A 14,275-nucleotide genomic window follows, 5' to 3' on the forward strand; every position below is an offset into this window, starting at 1 on the left:
TTCTCACCACACGAAAAAATGTGTCAAATAATACATATGACAACTGTCATAATTTAGCTGTTCCACTATGTATACATATTTTAAAACATCACATTGTATAATCATAAATACGTGAAATTTTTGTTTTTCTTACATTAAAAAAGAAGTAGCTGGAGAAAGCAGAATGAGATTCTGAAACTGTGCCACGGACTGGTCAGAACTGATAAGGACACCATTACTGGTGATAAGTACAAAAGAGGTAATAATAAAAACTATGAGTTGGCTGACTTTGACTTTAGCTCATAGCTTTAGAAGTCTCAAAGAAAAAAAGAAAATGGGGGGAGGGGGAGACAGATGGACTCAGGTTAAACCCACAATGCAAGACATACTGTGAAAGTGAGAAAGTTTCCATGGTAGTGTGCAAGAGGTTTTTATCCTTTGTGACCACAGGGTAGACTGCTCAAAACCAAGCCCAGAATTTAATTGCTAGACTAGCAGAACCCAAAATATACCAAATGATAGCCTAAACAGATTTCCTATGTCAAGGACAAGAATCTGATATGGTAATAGTGAGAATCGGAGACTTTAATGTGGATGTTTGTGTGCGTGGGCCTGACAGCCTTGAACTGTCCAATCCCTCTTAATCCTCTAGACTGGTATCAGGAGCTCCCTCCCACTTACTAAAGGAGAGCAGCCTCCAGTCAACAGACACTCTGGAAAGGCCTCACCTAAGGCAAGTGCTTCACTGACCGGTGCTTGTCCTCCTTAAGATCTAACTCCATCTTCCCTGACTATCTCAATGACTAGGAACAGGGCACAGCACAACCCAAATAGAAATTCCTCTTCTGGAAACATATTGTATATGCATCTGATAAACTTAAAAACCTGGCTAACATGTTTCAGAAAGAATTTGGGCACGCAAAGGCATGGAGTCTAAGGATGTCAGACTGGGGAGGGTAGAATGCAAGGCAGGATAAGGGAGCAGTCGCTGACATGGGAGCGCTCTTTTACAACTTGAAACTATGTCCTAATAAGGACGCGTGAGGTCAGTCCTCAGATGCTGTTGGGACAACTCCCTGAGTTGGATATAGTGCTGGTCTACTGCCTCAACAGTTGAGAAAGGTGTCAGTATAAATGTTACTATCACCAGTTATGTGAATCAGGGAACCTGCCTAGATGCCCCAGGACGGCCCAAGGGCATTCCCATCACACACACACACACAAAAAACAGGGGTGATAGGGTCCTAGCATCTTTGGGTAGTTAAACCATAACTGCCCCTCTGTATATCTGTACATCATAGTTGAGAGCAGGAAATTCTGCCATGGAATTGGGTTTTCTATTATCAGTGGGGATAATAGAACTAGATGGTGGCATTTCCAATTGGATACACAGTCTGCCCTGACACTGATGCCAGGAGCCCTGAAATGCCATCATAGCCCCTGAGTTAAAGCAGGAGCTTATGAAAGCTAGGAATTAATTACACATGTATAGAGTCCTAACTCAAGTCCATCTCCCAGTGGGTACATGGGCTACATAAACCTACCAGTGATTATTAGGTCCTTGGGTGAATACTTGGGATGGTTATATTTAGTAACTCAGATTTGCTTTTTAAACTGTTGAAGAAGAGTTATTATAGTAGAAATGGCCAAGTGGACACTTGTAAAATCATCTTCTTTCTCTTCCAGCCATTATTATTTATCAGAAGGAATAGCACATCCTGGAAAGAATTATAGAAATTAGTGCCCCCATCTCCAAAGAATGAAAGGCAGGAATAGAGGTCCCTATCATATTCCAGCTCAACTTACTGTTATAGCCCCGAAAGATAAGAAAAAAATTACTCTGGCTGCTGGACTACTGCTATAAACTTATAAAAATTTAGCCAAGTGGTAGTCCCAATCACAAGCTGCTAAACCAGATGTGGTATCTTTACTGAAACAGACAACACAGCCTCTGCCACTGGTCTATAAAACCAAGCTGGAAAGTGCATGCTTTTAAATCTCCAGCAATAAAGAGGACCAAAAGTTTGTTGTTCTTTTTGTTGTTCTTTGTGAGATGGGCAGCATATTCATTTATTGTTTCGCCCAGTTAACTAACCAGATCTTTGGCATATTTCATCATGGATCTCTGCTTTCAATTGACCCAGGACTCAAAGAAGTCAAACTAAAAGGTCTGCCAGGAGCTAAAGGAGCCACAGGCTTCTGATTCATGTCAAAGTAAATCAGCAGATCAGTGATAACATATCTGAGTTGCAATAGTAACTGATGTCCTGCACTGACCTTTAGAGCATTAAAAATGACTGTTTCTTCATTTCCACCCTTCAAATCTTGCACACATTTCCTTGGGAATCACATAAGAAGGGAATTCTGAAAAAGTCTAGCTTAGCTAAGTTAAAACAAAACCCCACATCAACTTTATCGAGTGCACTGAAAATTATCACAGACAGTAGTTTTCAAATTTTATTGTGTAAATGTTTTACCAGACATTCTGATTGTCACTGTGTAATAAAACTCCTTCAAATTAGTCACATAAAGCAACAGTGATTTTATTATACTTAGGGCTTCTAGATGTCAAGCATTCAGACAGAGAACAATGAGGATAGCATGTTCCTGCTTTACAATATCTAGGGACTTCATTGGAAAGACTTAATAGTTGGGGATGCCCCAATGTTTGGGGATAGTCTTCTTCACTGACATGTCTGGGATCTGGGCTCTGATAACTTAAAGGCTGAGCGCAACTGGGATTATCAACCAATTTTTGTCATGGAGCTTCTCCGGGTGGCTTGGGCTTCCTCACAGCATGGCAGCCTCAACTAGTCAGCCTTCTTGTATGGTGGCTTCAGTCTCCAAGGGCAAGTAAGACAGAAGCCACATAACCTCTCTGACTTAACTCAGAAGTCGTGCTGTATCATTCTTACCATATTCTATTTCTTATAAGTGAGTAACTAAAGCTAATCCAGATTCAAGGGCATGGGGAAAAAGACTTCACATCTCAAAGGGAAGAGCATTGAAGAATTTGAGGCCATCTTTAAAACGATTACACTGAAGAGGCTTTCAAATGCAGATTCCAGGCTGGGTGTAGTGTCTCACGCCTATAATCTGAGCACTCGGGGAGGCATAGGCAGGTAGATTGCTAGAGCTCAGGACTTTAAGACTAGCCTGAGTAAGAACAAGATCCCATCTCTACTAACAAAAGAAAAATTAGCTGGGCATTGTGGTGGTCACCTGTGGTCCCAGCTACGAGGGAGACTGAGGCAGGAGGATTGCTTGAGCCCAGGAGTTCAAAGTTGATGGGAGTTGTGACACCACAACACTCTAGCTGGGGGAAACAGAGTGAGATGAGACTCTGTCTAAAAATAAATAAATAATAAAAATCGAGGTCAAATGTAGATTCCAATTTTTGAATTAAACACAATGATATCAATGTACACAGCTATGATTTAAAATAAATAAATAAATAAAATAAACACAATGGTATAGGCAGCACAAGGGCATGCACCTGTGCTGGGAGGCTGAGGCAGAAATATCACTTGAGCCCAGAAGTTCAAAGCTGTAGTGCACTATGAATGCACCTGTAAATATGACTAGCCCCTGCACTCCAGCCTGTGCAATGTAGTGAGACTCCAATTCTTTAAAAAAAAAAAAAAAAAAGTAATGTAAAAACAGAATTTATTCATTGCCTCTTAGAAAATTGCCCAAAAATAGCAAAGAGAAGGAGAGACAGAAACACAAGCATAGTACTCAATAAAATTAGGAAACAGTTAAAATCTGAACCTTAAAGTGGGCAAAAGAATGCCAAAAGCAGAAAGATTCCGGAATTAAGCAGAGATTCAAGAAAATTCAGAGAAAGAGAGATCACGAAGGGTTGTAGGTTTCAGAAAGAATTGCAAAGACATTTCACCAAGGTCAGGGGCATGCACTGAAGCACAAAATCAAAATCATTTGTATGTATCAGTTGGAAAAGGAACATACAGATTGATTAAAAGAATGAGATAGGTTTAAAAGAAGTGGCTTAAAACAACAGTGGACAAGGCATATTTTCCTCCCTTACATTCTCCTCCTCTTCCTCCTCCTCCTCCTCATCTGTCCATGGGGTAGTAGGAAAAGAGATAATATACCTTGTGAACAGATTTTATCTGGTTGGAGAGAAGGGGGAAAGGCCAAATGAATTCCCACATAAATATCAGAATTTTTTTAATGTTCCTATCTTGAAACATGTTCTTTCTCTTTTTCCCATTGGCCTCCCATAAACAGCTAACCCAGTAAAAACTCAATTTATTCAAAATAAGCATCCAACATGGAACCAGCATAGAAGCTTCACAGAGATACAAGGAAAATAATGGAGAAGAGAATGGAAGAGGAGAAAAAAAACTGTCAACAGTAAAACGTTTCTATAGAGCAGATAAAAATTTAGAGCAAATATTTTGTCAGAAACTATAAAAATGTAATGAAAAAATGATCACTATAGAACGAAAGTAAAAAGCAGAGATTAAAAAAACTCAAGAGAACACGGGAAGAAGCAATAATAATAATAGCCCAGAAAAAAATAGTTCTTTGTTTGTATGAAACCAGAAAAAAAAATCCTGTATAGCCAAGGCAATTTTTAGTAATAAAAACAAAGCCAGAGGCATCACCCTACCAGACTTTAGGCTATATTACAAGTCCACAGTAATCAAAACAGCAGGGTATTAGCCCAATAATAAAGACATAGACATATGGAACTGAATAAAAAAACAAGAGATAAAACCAGTCTCTAGCTGCCATCTGATCTTTAATAAACCAAACAAAAGCATACACTGGGGGAAAGAATCCTGTTCAATAAATGGTGCTGGGAGAACTGGATAACCATATGTAAAAGACTGAAACTGAACCTGCACCTTTCACTACTTACAAAAATTGACTCAAGATGGATAAAAGATTTCCATCTAAGACGCAAAATGATAAAAATCCTAGAAGAAAGTGTGGGGAAAGCTCTTAATGATGTTAGCCTAAGGAAAGATTTTATGAAGAAAACTTCAGTGGCAATCGCAACAACAAAAACAAACAAATGGGACTTAATTAAGCTGAAAAGCTTCTGCACAGCTACAGACACAACGATTAATGCAAATAGACAACTTTTAGAATAGGAAAATACATTTACATGTTATGAACCTGACAAAGGGTTGATAACTAGAATCCACAGAGAACTAAAATTAGTCAATGAAAAAAGAGCCAACAATCCCAACTATTACAGGGCAAGAGACATGAACAGAATCTTCTCTGAGGAAGACAAACAAATGGTGCTAACAAACATTAAAAAATGCTCATCATCCCTAATCATCAGAGAAATGCGAATCAAAACCACTCTGAGATATCACCAACCCCAGTGAGAATGGCCCACATCACAAAGTCCCAAAGCTGCAGATGCTGACAGGGTGTGGAGAGAAGGGAACACTTTTACACTGTTGACAAACAAAGACAGCCTCTTTAGAAAGAAGTATGGAGAATCTTCAAAGAACTCGAATTAGACCTTCTATTTGATCCTGCAATCCCATTACTAGGCATCTACCCAGAAGAAAAATGTCATTTTATGATAAGGACATTTGCACTAAACTGTTTAATGCAGCTCAATTTATAATCTCCAAGATGTGGAAACAATCTAAATGCCCATCAATCCAGGAATGGATTAACAAGCTATGGTATATGTATACCATGGACTACTATTAAAAAAGATGGAGACTTTACATCTTTTGTATTAACCTGAATGGAGTTGAAACACATTCTTCTTAGTAAAGTATCACAAGAATGGAAAAGCAGCATCCAATGTACTCAACACTAATATGAAGCCAGTAGACAATCTAATACATGCCCACGTATTACCACGTATTAGATTCAATTCAATTCAATTGAGAAAACCCAATTCAATTCAAGTTGGGGTAGGGGGAAGGAGGGAGGGGGAGGAGGAAAAGGGAGGGGCGTATGGCACAGCTCCTGACACAACTACAACAGGAACTTTACCTAACAAACGCAAACATTGTAACCTAGTTGTTTATACCCTCACATTAACCTGAAATTTAAAAAGAAATCCCCTAGAAATGCAGGAGGGAAGGGAAGAGTAGATGCTGCTGAAACTATGGCAAAGGCAGGAAAGGGAGGGAATGAGAAAAGAGCTAAGTCAAACAAATATGAAGATAATCACAGAATAAAACATGACTGTTATAAATCCCTGCAATGTAGAAATGATATAGTCAGCAAAAATGGAATGGTGATCCAGAGGGAAGGTAGAGAGTTAATCTGATTTCCTAATCATTTAAAGTTGGAAGCAAAAAATATAAGTAAAACTAATAAATTAATAATACAAGCACAGCATATTTAACAGTGTTACACCCGAGAATCGGAATCCCCAATGACCATACGAGAGAGCCAGACACAGATGCAAATCACAGGCTCCAGCCAGGGCTGTCAGCCTTTCCCTAGACGTAGCTGGGACCAAGAGCTGGGACTTGTCGCACATGGGGGTTTTTATGCAGTGGATATGGGGTGAGGGGCGTGGGAAGCAAAGCGTGGCCTTTGGATTGGTTATCTCTTATGCCTATGCTAGAATTTAAAGCTGATAGGGGCCTGCCAATCTCAACGGTGGGGGATGGGGGGTTCTGACGTACTCCAGGAGATAGGAACGCATCCCGGAAGATAGGCAGGGGTGTGGTTTACTAAGAAAGGAGACAAAGGTTTTTCAGGTTGCTTTGAAAATGGAGGACAAAAGCCTGAAATGATGAAAAGGTCACTGGGTCCTTCAACAGTTCAAAGTTAAACACTAGGGAGTGGATAATGTAGCTAAAGTCTAGTGGTGGAAGAATATGATGGCTTGAATTATGTCCCAAAATGTTGAAATCCTAACCTCCAGGACCAGTGAATGAATGTGGCCTTATTCAGAAAAAGGGTCTTTGCAGACCCATTTGGGCGGGGCCTAATCCAGTGACTGCCTCCTTATAAAAAAGTGGAAATCTGGATTTTGAAACATCATATACAAAGTGAAGGTGATGTGAAAACCCCAGGAGAATGCCAAAGAACATCTGAGGTTACCAAAAGCCTAGGGCAGAGGCATGGAACAGGTCCTTCCCCTCAGACTTCAGGAGACGTCAGCCATGCTAACATCTCCATCACGAACTCTGAGCTTCCAGAACTGGGAAACAATAAATTTGTGTTGTTTAAGCCACCCAGTTTTTGGTACTTTGTTACAGCAGCCTCTTACAGACTAATACAAGAAGGAAAGTGGAAGAACCAATATCCCAACTTTGTGACTAGTCAATGCAGGATGTTAATTGGCATCATCTCAGGAAATACAGGTAAATAGGGTGTGACAAATGACATAGTTTTGAAGGAAAGCACTTGAAAAAAAAATACGAATGCTTCAGTGTTAACAGAGGAAACACAAAAACCAAAGAAGCTGTAAATTGTGAAAACAGAAAATATAATTTTAAATTTTACAACGAAAAGAATATCAAACATTTAACATAAAATGGCTAGCTTTATCACGTAAGCCCAAGAGTTAGAGGTTGCTGTGAGCCGTGTGACACCACGGCACTCTACCTGAGGGCGGTACAGTGAGACTCTGTCTCTACAAAAAAAAAAAAAAAAAAAGATGGCTAGCTTTACCCTTCAAAAGTAAAAGTTTTCTTATTGGAACAAAAGCAAAACTCTCTTTTGGGCACAGCTAAGAGAAATTTTCTATTTTCCAGTGCTTTAACCATTTGAAAATGAATCTTTAGTTGCTAGGTGGGAACTGAGTCAAGAGGAAATGATACCTCTAAAGATAAGCCTGGCACCATATTACTTTGACTACACATCTTCATCTGTCACAAATAAATTTGGACCTCTGTATATGGATGTACCTCTCTGCATATGAAAAGTATGATTTCAGGTGGAGAACTCATTAAACAACATATAGTCAGAGGTTGGAGTCTTGTCCATAGCTCAAGTATGTGTGCTTAACATTTGAAAAAGTTAAAAATAAAAAGATAGCCACAACATATAAGAAAAATTCAACTGAAAAGAAAGCTAGAGCCATGGTCTTAATATCAAAGTTGAGAGCAAAAAATATTAACAAAAATTTAAAAAGTAGTTTATAACGATAAAGGATGTGATTCACAGTAAAGATATGACAACTCTGCTGCCTCTCTGAGAAAACTCCAAATGGCAGGTAACGCAGGTGCACAGGGGAACCAGGGTTTGGGGGTGACCCTGGAACCAGAGGTCATGGTGGCATTCATGGAGGCTTTGGCAGTGGCGTTCAGGGCAGGGTCACAAACAGGTGAACATCAAGGAGCTAGCAGAAGCAAAGCCCGGGACAAGGAGTAGGTCCAGTCACCAAGCTGGACTGCCTGGTCAAGGACATGAAGACCAAATCCCTGGAGGAAACTATCTCTTCTCCTGGCTCTTCAGGGAGTCTGAGAGCATTAACTTTTTCCTGGGGCATCTCTCAAAGATGACATTTTGAAAATTGTGCCAGTGCAAAAGCAGACTGGTGCTGGCCAGCAAACCAGGTTCAAGGCATTTGTTGCCATCAGGAACTACAGTGCCATGGTGGGCTGGATATTAAGTGCTCCAAGGAGGTAGCCACTGCCATCCAAGGGGCCATCGACCTGCCCAAGCTCTCCATTGGCCCTGTGGGGAGAGGATACTCGGGGAACAAAATAGGCAAGCCCCGCACTGTTCCTTGTGAGGTGACAGGCCCCTGCTGCTTTGTGCAGCTATGTCTCATCCCTGACCCTAGAGGGAATGGCATTGTCTCAGCCCCTGTGCCCAAGGAGCTGCTGCAGATGGTTGGTATTGATGACCACTACACCCTCAGCCGGGGCTGCACTGCCACCCTGGGCAACTTCGCCAAGGTCATTTTTAATCCCATCTCTAAGAACTATAGCTATCTGACTCCCAACCTCTGGAAAGAGACTGCATTTACCAAATCTCCCTACCAGGAATTCACCGACCATGTTGTCCAGACCCACACCAGAGTCCCTGTGCAGAGGACCCAGTCTTCAGCTGTGGCTAAAACATGGCATTTTTATACAAGAAAAATAAAGTTAATTAAGCCTGTTTAAATTAAAAAGGGGGGGCGGCTTGGCGCTTATAGCTCAAGCAGCTAAGGCACCAGCCACACGCACCAGAGTTGGCGGGTTCGAATTCAGCCCGGGCCTGCCAAACGAAAATGACAACTACAACCAAAAAATAGCCGGGCATGTGGAGGGCACCTGTAGTCCCAGCTACTTGGGAGGCTAAGGCAAGAGAATCGCTCAAGCCCAGGAGTTGGAGGTTGCTGTGAGCTGTGATGCCACAGCACTCTACCCAGGGCAACAGCTTGAGGCTCTGTCTCAAAAAATAAATAAATAAATAAATAAAAATATACAGCAGCTATCAGTATCATCTATATACCAAATCCCATAGCATCAATTGTCATAAACATAAACCTGTAGGTAATACAGGAATAAATAAACATGGGAATCTTTAACCTCTTTCCGCCAGTGAAAAAGAAAGTAGATCATTCATTCCTCTATACCTTTACCTCTTAAACTCCCCAGAGATGCTTTAGATTACAGTCTACAGGGAGCACCTGCACTCCATGTGAAACAGCATAGCATTACTTGGAGGTAGACTTAAATTAGTTAAAAATGTAATTGTAAACTCTGAGGAAACTACTAAAATATGTTAAAAGAAGCATAATTGATAAACTAAGAGAATAGGTAAAGGGGAATCATATAGAGACCAGCCTGAGCAAGAGTGAGACCTCATCTCTACTAATAATAGAAGAATTAGCCAGGCATGGTGGTGCACACCTGTAATCCCAGCAACTCGGGAGGCTGAGGCAAGAGGATCACTTGAGCCCAAGAGTTTGAGGTTGCTGTGAGCTAGGATGATGCTACAGCACTCTATTCAGGACGACATTGTGAGACTCTGCCTCAAAAAAAAAAAAAAAAAATGAAATCATATCAAGCGCTCAACTGAAACTAGAGAAAACAGAAAAAGAAACCTTTGGCAACAAATAGAAAACAGTTACAAACACAGTTGATACTGATCCAAATATATCAGTAAATACACCAATTAAAAGACAGACACTGTGAGAGAAGATAAGGAAAACAAAACAGTTATATATTGTTTGCAAAAAATCCACTTTAATTGTAGAGACAGATGGATTAAAATAAAGAAATGGAGATAGATTACAGATAATGCTAACATTAATCAAAAGAAAACTGGAGAATCATATTAAGTTCAGATAGACTTTAGAACAAGGAACATTTTCAGGAATAGAGGGATGCTACATAATGAAAAAGGTATGACTTCTCCAAGAAAACGTAACAATGTCAAACACGCCAAAGTTCAAGTTGAAGAGAGAAACAGACAAATCCATGATTTATAGTTGCAGACTTCAACACCTTTCTGTTAGTAATTGATAAATCAAGCAGGCAGATAATCAATAAGGATACAGTTGACCTGAACAGCACCATAAATCACTTTATCTAATTAGCATTATAGATTAATGCATCCAACAACAGCAGAATATATATTAAGCCACAGAGCATTCATCAAGATAAACCATAACTTAGCAAATTTCAAAGAATAGAAATAGAACTAAGGAATTTCTCAGACCATAATGGAGTTAAACTAGAAATCAACAACAGAAATACAGCTGGAATTCCCCCCTCAAATTTCTGGAACTTAAACAACATGCTTCCAAGTAAGATTACAGGTCAAAGGATAAATCTCAAGAGAAATTTTAAAATATTCTGAACTAGATCGGGTGTGGTGCCTCACACCAGTAATCTAGCAATCTGGGAAGCTGAAGCAGGAGGATTGCTTGAGCTCAGGAGTTCAAGACCAGCCTGAGCAAGAGCGACACCCCATCTCTACTAAAAATAGAAAATTTAGGGCCGTGCCTGTGGCTCAGTGAGTAGGGCGCCGGCCCCATATGCCAAGGGTGGCAGGTTCAAACCCAGCCCCGGCCAAATTGCAACAAAAAAATAGCTGGGCGTTGTGGCGGGCGCCTGTAGTCCCAGCTGCTCGGGAGGCTGAGGCAAGAGAATCACGTAAGCCCAAGAGTTAGAGGTTGCTGTGAGCCATGCGACACCACGGCACTCTACCCGAGGGCGGTACAGTGAGACTCTGTCTCTACAAAAAAAAAAAAAAATAGAAAATTTAGTGGGGCGTGGTGGCAGGCACCTGTAGTCCCAGGTACTCAGGAGGTTGAGGCAGGAGGATCACTTGAGCCTAGGAGTTTGAGGTTGCTGTGAGCTAGGGTGATATCATGGCACTCTAGCCTGGGGCAAAAGAGTGAGATTCTGTCTCAAAAGTAATAATAATAAATAGTAAAAATATTCTGAACTAAATGAAAATGAAAACACAAATCACCGAAATTTGTGAAATGCAGCAAAAACAGTGCATATACCAAAAAACCAGAAATATCTAAGATCAATGACCTAAGCTTCCACATTAGAAGCTAAAGAAAGAAAGGCACTTTAATTCTAAAGCAAGAAGAACAAAAGAAATAACAAAAATTTGGGTAGCCAGGCATTGTGGCAGGCACCTTAGTCCCAGCTACTAGGGAGGCTGAGACAAGAGAATCGTCTAAGCCCAGGAGTTGGAGGTTGCTATGAGCTGTGATGCCAAGGCACTCTACCGAGGGTGATAAAGTGAGACTCTGTCTCTACAAAAAAAAAAAAAAAAAAATTGGGGCGGCACCTGTGGCTCAAAGGAGTGAGGTGCCAACACCATATACCGAAGGTGGCGGGTTCAAACCCGGTCCCAGCCAAAACTGCAAAAAAAAGAAAAAATAAATAATAAAAATTGGAAGAGAAATCAATGAAGTTCGACACAGGAAAATAATAGAAGGAATCAACAAAACCAAAGGCTGGTTTTTTTTGAAAGATCACTAAAATTGGTAAGTTTTTACCCAAGCTAACAAAGCTAGCTTTTTACCCAAACGTATTACTAACAGATAATACTAACATTATCAATGCTATCTCTGTAAGAGAAAAAGAGAAGACATAAATTACCAATGTCAGAAACGAAAGAAGGGTTATCACTATTGATCCCGTAGGCATTAAAAGGATAATAAAGGAATACTGTGAACAACTCTGTGCCCGCAGATTTGATAATTTAGATGAAATGACAATTTCTTGAAAGAAACAAACTACCAATACTGACCCAAGGAGAAATAAACATGTTGAATAGCTGTATCTCTATTGGAAAAATTAAATCAATAATTAATAGCCTGCCAAAAAAGAAATCCCCAGGCCCAGATGGTTTCACTGGTGAATTTACCAACATACATGGAAGATAATTTAACAATATATACTAAAATTTTAAACGTATGTCTTTGGCCCAGGAAATTTTTTTCAGAGTTACATGCACATGTGGGAACTAGGTAAGAGGTTCTTTATGTTGTTTCTGTTAGTGCAAGATTAAAAACAATGTAAATGTCCACTGGCAGGCTGCTCGTTAAGAAATCATGGCATATTCCTTCATGGAAATCTATGCATCTGGGAAAAAATACATGACATTTGTCATTTCCCAATACGGTACAATTTCCAAAATATGTTGGCACGTGAAAACAAAAAAAACAATAGAAACCTTGATGCTACCATTTGTGTAATAGGGAGATGAGGAGGAAAATATAAGCATGTATTTGCATGCCTATGCACAAAAACATCTCTGGAAATATATATATGAAAATGATGTAATAATGCATGCTTCTGAGAAAAGGAAGATGGTGCCTGGGAAAAAATTCTTTATTTCATATACTTCAGTATATTTCACATTTCTGAAATGTATATTGTACTTCAAAAAAAAAAAAAAATACATGAGGAGGCCGAGGCAGACAGATTACCTAAGCTCACGAGTTCAAGACCAGCCTGAGGAAGAGTGAGAGCCCACCTCTAAAAATAGCCAGGCTTTGTGGCAGGTGCCATAGTCCCAGCTACTTGGGAGGCTGAGGCAAGAGAATTGCTTGAGCCCAAGAGTTTGAGGTTGCTGTGAGCTGTGATGCCACAGCACTCTACCCAGGGTGACAAAGTGAGATTCTGTCTCAAAAAAAACAAAACAAAACAAACAACAACAACAAAAAAATGAAAAACTTTCAAAGTTGGGCAGCGCCTGTGGCTCAAGGAGTAGGGCGCCGGTCCCATATGCCGGAGGTGGCGGGTTCAAACCTAGCCCCGGCCAAAACCACAAAAAAAAAAAAAACTTTCAAAGTTAACAATTGCCCTATTGGCCACTCCCAGAGATTCTGACTTTGGGCCAAGGAGTCTGCATTATTAACGGGCTCCCTGGGGGATACAGGAGATGCCAGGAGCACACTGAGAAACAATGACCGTCATCACAAGTCCATATTATAAGAGAAGGATCAGAAAGAATTGAGGATTTAGAAAGAAAAAAGAATGATGAGAACCAAAGACAACGTCCAGGAGCTGATCCCAATAGAGTGGGAATATTACAGCATTGTCCTAAATAAGGTGAAAGGGAAATTTTCCAAAATAAAGGAGAATGTACCCACATAGACATAATTAGGGGCAAGATCCTCTTACCATTCAAGATGCAATTTTAATATAGACTATGTCATGAAAAAGAAATAGCTGACGTTACAATTGTTAGGCACATGTCAACAAAGTTCCTCTTTTGATTCTTCCTTCTTTTTGTTCAAAATTGCTGATTATGATCAATCTTGAAGTTTTAAACAAGCCTATTTTATACAATTTTTTTACTTCTCTGAATTTTCTTTCCCTTTCTTCCCCCTCACACCCTTTTTAAACATATTTCCCTTCTAAAAAATTGTACTTGGCAGTAGGACGGAATGCTAGACACTAAGGCACACACTGTTTCTCCAATAACTGTTCTGCTGCCAGCTTTGCTCCTAGAGCCCTATCTCGTCCCACACCATCCCGCCCCTATCTCGCCTGCATTCATTCAATACATACCATATACATTCACAGCTTAGGTTTCTGATACTATTCTGGATACTGAGAACAGAGTGGTGATCAAGGTCTCTCTTCTGATGACATGTTCACTCTACTGGGGAGAGAGACAAAAGGAAAAGAAGCACAAACACAACTTAACCAACTATTTTCAGACAATGATAAGGGATCTGTGGAAGGGGAAGACTTTAGGTTGAGTAGTCATGGAAGCGCTCTCTGAAGAGGTGATCTGAAACCTGAATGACAAGAAGTAGCCATTCTGGTAAATTTCTGGGGAAAGAACATTCCAAGAAGAGGAATAGTGAGTATCAAAGCCCTGTTGTATAACAAGCTTCGTTCTTAAGGAAGGCAAAGAAGAC

At 40.2% G+C, this 14,275-nt stretch overlaps 1 pseudogene; it reads left to right on the forward strand.

Annotated features, from left to right (window-relative positions):
- The first annotated feature begins 8,148 nt into the window (after positions 1–8,148).
- Positions 8,149–9,053, forward strand: LOC128561928 (40S ribosomal protein S2-like; annotated as a pseudogene).
- Positions 9,054–14,275: the final 5,222 nt, after the last annotated feature.

Source organism: Nycticebus coucang, chromosome 12 (genome assembly GCF_027406575.1).
Source record: "Nycticebus coucang isolate mNycCou1 chromosome 12, mNycCou1.pri, whole genome shotgun sequence".
NCBI classification, from domain to species: domain Eukaryota; kingdom Metazoa; phylum Chordata; class Mammalia; order Primates; family Lorisidae; genus Nycticebus; species Nycticebus coucang.